Source organism: Passer domesticus, chromosome 16 (genome assembly GCF_036417665.1).
Source record: "Passer domesticus isolate bPasDom1 chromosome 16, bPasDom1.hap1, whole genome shotgun sequence".
In the NCBI taxonomy this organism is placed as follows: domain Eukaryota; kingdom Metazoa; phylum Chordata; class Aves; order Passeriformes; family Passeridae; genus Passer; species Passer domesticus.
The window spans coordinates 1,995,510-2,001,509 of NC_087489.1; positions in this window are offsets into that span (position 1 = coordinate 1,995,510).

Below are 6,000 nucleotides of genomic sequence, written 5' to 3' on the forward strand. Positions count from 1 at the left end.
CCCTGCAGACGCTAGTCACCAAAGAAAGCTCCTGGGAGTCTGGCTATTAGAACACATTCTATATTTAAATTTCTAAAGAAGAACAAAAAAGAAGGTATAAAACAATCTGAAAGAATACAAATATCCCCCCTGGCTCACATGGCCCCAGCAGACAGAGTGCCTCTCAAATCAGCTCTCCTTAGACCTCCAGCAGCACAGCCAGCTGTGGCCCCTGAGACAATGCCATTTCTTGCATGCCCTGCAGAATTATCTTGCAGCTTCTGCAAGATGAAGCCTGGAGCTCTCTTCACAGCCTGGAGGACAAAGGCCGTTTCGAGAGCCAGGCTTCTGGTGGAAAGGCTGATGTCCTCTGCCTTGTCTTCAAGGGCTGCGAGAGAGGGTAATGGAGCCACGGTCAGATCCCAGATCTGCAGTGACCCGAGGAGACCCCTGTGCCAGGGCCATGCCAGCCGGCTCTGGCCATGTCCAGGAGGGAGCAGGGAGCAAGGGGATCGGTCTGAAGCTACTGGACACTATTGCCCCACGAGGGCCTGAAATCAGAGCGTGTGCTCTGGCCACCCCAGCCCTGCTCCACACAGGGAGCAGAGCCCTCGGCACCGGGGCAGGGATTGCAGCTCCCCCCGGCAGCCGGGGCTGGCAGCCCTCTCCCTCACTCAGCCTGACAGATGTGCCGGAGCTGTGGCTTGTGGCCCCTGACGTGCCGCCCGGCCACCCCTGAGAACACAGAGCCTGTCACGGCGCCAGCGGCACAGCTGCCTGCCAGCGGCGCTGCCAGCCCTGTGGCCACACGCCCTGCTGGCCCCGCAGGGCTCGGGCCGGGCCCTTGCCGCATGCTGCCGCCCAAGGGCACGGCTGCCAGAGCGCGGCAGCAGCGCTGATGGCAGGCAGGGCTCCGCATTGTGCCGGAGCAGAATGGCACTGCTGGGGCAGCAGCCGGGGCTGGGGCCGAGCTGCAGCGGGCCGGGGAAGGGGAGCCCAGGCTCGTGGCTCACTGATGAACGTGATGGCCGCCTGTCGCAGGGACTCCTGTGGGCTGGCCAGGTACTGCAGGGCATGGCGCAGGGTCTCGGCCGCTCGGCTCCTGTCCTCTGCCAGCTGGAGAGAGCGCCGGGAGGGTGGCGGTGGTGCAGACTCAGCCCCTGTGCCGGGCGCTCTCTGTGCCGCCAGCACTGGCCTCCCCTGCCCGCACAGCCCTGCGAGGCGGCCAGCAGCCGCTGGCGCCGGGCTCGGGAGGGGGCAGCGGGCCGGCTGCTGCCCGGGGAGCCGCGGTGCCACCCCACTCCACAGCCCAGCTGGGCCGGGGCTCCATCGGCACCCGGCTCGGTGCCACAGGAGCCTGGAGCAGAGCCCGCGCGGCTTAGGGACGGCAGCGGCGTGTGGGGCGCAGGCTGGGGCCCCTGGCTGCAGCCCTGGCCTGGGGCATAGCTGCCAGCCGCACACACTGAGCAGCGCGGTCAGGGGGCTTCTCCAGCCCGAGCCTGGGGCTTGCAGGCCGTCCTTACCAGGCCCTCACCGAACCTCCAGGTCTGATCCACCCACAGCATCTGTTGGAGATCCTTCCTGTGCAGGAATGTGGGTGAACAATGGAGCATTTCCCGGTAGGCCTGGAGAGCAGCAGAGACCCAGAGATGGCACCACAGCCCAGGGCACAGGACCCGCACACGTCCCTGTACCAAGGCCAGGAGGAGGCTGCAGCCTGCGAGGCACCAGAGCAGGAGGCGGCTGAGCCCCCTGCCAGGGGCCAGCAGCAGCCGCTGAGTCCTCACCTCTGCCACACACTGGTTCTCATCATGGCAGTGGAAGGAGAGTGGGAGCAGGCTCTGGCGCACGTGTGACTTCAGGGCCTTTTTTTCCTCTTCTGGTAAAAAATGCAGAGTCTCTCAGAAGACATACATGGAGCACAACTGCACCTGGCTATCAGCCTGCGTGAAAGGAAGGAAGACCTCAGCATCGGCTGCTTCAGAGCCACCTAAGCACAGGCCTGAAAATGCACAGGACACAAAGTGTGTGGGCAGCAGCCGGTGGCTGTGGCAGGAGGCACAGAGCCTTACATTGTCAAAGAGTGGCAGGAGCGCCTCAGCCAGCTGCAGGGCGAGGGGGCTGGCTGTCAGGGCGCCATTGCACAGGAACAAAGTGCTGAGAAGAACCATGGTCATCCTAAGCATGTCACTGTCATTTTCCTGCAGGAGCTCCATGAGCCTTTCATGCAGGCTCCACATTCTCATGGCCTGTGTGGAACACAAGTGTGGGAAACGCCGCCCTGCTGCCACAGGGCCCAGAGGCCAGAGGCCTGTGCCAAGGCATTTGGGCAGCTGGAGCGGGAGGCGGGAGAGCTGGGAGCAGGTGCCCCAGCACCCAAAGGCCAGCCAAGTCCAAGCGACTGCCTTCCCCAGCCCCACGGCAGCAGCACGGCTTCAGCCGCTGCCCTCTTCTCACCGAGACACTGGTGCCGAGCACCACGAGGCCTCTGAGTGCCAAGCGACGCATCTCCCTGCACTCGCTCTGCAGGTTCTTGGACATGAGCTCCAGGACGCTGTCACGGCATTCACTCAAGGTGAGGCACTCCAGGGTCTGAAAGGCACAAGGCCGGTGACGGGGCAGCCGGCCGGCAGGAGCCCAGAGCCGCACAGGGCCGGGCCCAGGCAACAGCACCGGGCGCGGGCACCGTCCCAGGCAGCTGCGGCCACGAGAGTGCAGAGAGCCGGGAGGCAGCTCAGCGAGGCAGCGCTGGCCTTCAGGCTCACCTCCACAAGGAACGCCATGGCGGCCAAATCCCGGGATGGCGTGTCTTTGCTGAGCAGCCCGAGCAGGTGGAACGCAATTGTGGAACACAAGGCTTCAGATGCGTGGTGTATTTCTCTGTCAGGAGGAAATAGGAAGTAAAACCCTGAGCCAGCAGGGGACAAACCTCTCCCAGGAGTGACTCACAGAGGTCTGGCCTTTCTCCACCATCCTGCAAAGGGGAGCCGGGCCCTCTGGGAGGTGGCTGCTCTTGGGCACGCTCCTCTCCCAGACTTTTGCAGTCTCCTTGGCCATCCCTTGGTGGCAAGGCTTTCTGGTCCACAACCACGGGGACTGTGTGGGGCACCCCGGGCACAGGGCACAAAAGCCAGGGGCAGCTGGGGAGCAGCGGGTCTCAGCTGGCCAGCACACCCACAGCACAGGGGTGGGTGTCAGCACAGAGCAGTGTGTCCCAGCCACGCTTGTCTTCCATTGCCACCACCACATCCTCATAGTGCAGTCGGCAGAGCAGGGCCTTCAGGATCTGCTCTGCAAAGCTGTGTGCAGAGCAAAGCCCAGGTGACGCTGGGAGCACTGGCTCCTGCCCTGGGCACATGGCAGGGACAGGAGGACTGGCATGGAGCACCTGTTGGGGTTGGTGGCAAAGCCGTGTTGCTGCTGGCATCCCTTCCAGAAGGTATCGACTGCCTCTGGCATATCCAACGTGCTGAAGAGCACTTGGAAAAGCAGATGCACAAAGAGGCAGGGGAAATACACAGTCACTACATGGGGGATACAGGGCATCTGGAGGATCTTCCACATCACCACAGTTACCTGCAAAGGACAGAGCAGTCCGAGACAGTGCTCAGTGCCGAGGTGTCCCCGTGGCAGGGCCCGAGTGTGGGAGGGAGAGGCCAGCAGAGACTCAGGGGGAGCAGGAGGCCTGGGGCCCTGAAGCTGCCCCTAGGGCAGGTTTCAGGCCAGCAGGGAGAGGCAGTGAGACACTGTGCTAGAGGGGGGATGGAGAGGTGAGCTTGTGTTGTGGTGTGTTCATTTTTATTTGGAGTTGGTTTGTTCTGTTACCCCTATTTGTAATGATGGTTCAGTCTGGAATTCCCCTCCTTCTCCGGGTTTGCCCCTCCCCAGCATAAGAGTTCTATCAATCTATTGTCTCCTCCCCTGTTCCCCTGGAAACCCTCTGTAAATCCCTCCCTGAGTTCCTGTCCGTCACCCACTGGCCCCTCCCTTTCTTCCAGAAAATTCTTCCCTGTCAGTGGGTGATTGGATCAGGAACAAGAGTCCCTCCTTCCTATCCTCCCTATTCGCTAGCCGGCATGTCTGTTATAAGTTTGCTCCCTCCTAAGTTTTCCCTTATTGGTTATTGTGTAATCGCCACCCGAGTGTTCCACCCCCTTTCTGAAACTCAAAATGGTTCCCAGTCCCCAGAGAGACAGGAAAACTGGAGGAAGCCTCGTGCTGCCATGCGTTGTCTGGGCTTCTTATTCCCATGATTCCACTCACCTTCCCAAAAATCCTCCCTTACCCCTCACCCACCCTTCCCTTCCCCCATGCTACCTGCCACTCCCTCAGCTCCGCCCCTCTGCCCCGCCCTAGGGGCACCTGCCGACGTGATGTCACCAGGCGTCCCCGCCCCTGTCCCCGCGGTACCCCTGCCCCCTGTTCCCACGGTGGGGGCACCCCCCTGCTCATCCCTATAGCTGTACCACTGATCCCAATGCTTCCAGTTCAAAAGATGAGGAGCAGGGAACCACACAGCCAGTACAGGCTCCCACTTTCTCATTCGCCCCTGTTGCGTATCAGCGTGCAGGGCAAGGGGGAGGAGCCCCAACTGCTAATTGGAAAGCTTTTGGTGGAGAAATGATAAAAGAGATCTGCAAAGCCCACAAAGAGCATGGCCCGCATAGCCCATACTTCCGTGGCCTTTTAAATGCAGAACTGAGTAAAACTGTAGTAGTGCCACATGATTTAAAACAGCTTTTTTTATGCCTCATGACTTCTACAGAATTCAAATTATGGGAAATGGCACGGAAACAACTACTGAAAGAAGCTCTCCCAGACTTGCATGCTGATCCAAACACAGCAAAGGATGCCAGTGGTATGCCAATTACCATTGAGCATCTCTCTGGGGAGGGTCAATGGTCTTTGGCCCCAACCCAAGCTGCAGCAATTCCTCTTGAAGTCCTCAAGAGAGTATAAAAAAACCAAAAACAGAAGGGTAAAGAAGGCTGAAAAAGCCTTCTTTACCCTTCCTCCTGAAGGCCCTCTCAAGCCATACAGTAAAATCAAACAGCCACCATCAGAGCCTTTTTTGAAATTTGTGGAAAGGTTAACTAGAGTTATCAAAATCCAAGTTAAGAAAGAGAATGCAAGAGAAGATATTTTAGAGGAAATGGCATTTATAAATGCAAATGAGCGGTGTTGAGCGGCAATTCTAAGCTTACCTTTAGAACCCCCCCGTTACACTGAAGGATATGCTTCTAGTTTGTAACAGGAGAGTGCCTCTGATGAGTGTGGCTCAGGACAGCAGACCAAAGCTGCTGCCAAGATCACCACAGGGAGTCGCCGTTGCCAGCCCAGCGCCCTTTCCTTCGGCACAGCGACACACTGGGCAGCAGCAAAGACCAGCAATGCTTCCATCTTTGATTGGTCTCATGTGAATTGTTTTTACTTAGTGACCAGTCATGGTTGGACTCTCTATCTGTCACGAGATTTTATTATTCATTCCACTCCTTTCCTAGCTTTCTGATGTATCCTTTCTCACTATAGTTTAGTAGAGATTTAGTATAGAATTTTTAATGTAATATAATACCATAACATAATAAATCAGCCTTCTAAGAAATATGGAGTCAGATTCACCTCTTCCCTCATTCTGGGAGCCGTGAACACAACTACAGGGGTGGATGTTTAAAGGAAAGCTTCCCTCTAGCCACCATACCACCAATGCCACATGGAGCAAATGGATTGCCCTCATCACACAGCACGCCAGTAATACACAAACTGCTCTGGCATCTTGGAGATAAATATGAATTGGCCTGAAGGTGGGAACTTTGGTCTACTGGAAAAAAAGGAGCAGGAACAGGTGTTGAGGAAGCTCTACCTTACAGCCAACTACCACAAGGAGAAACAAGCTACGCTCTTTCCACTGACAGTTCCTGTCGCATTGTAAGGATGAACTGAAAGTGCAAAGCAGCTGAATGGAGCCCCCCGTGACAGCTTGCAGAAGCTGCTGAAGGAGAAGGTGGATCGAGGCAACTTGCT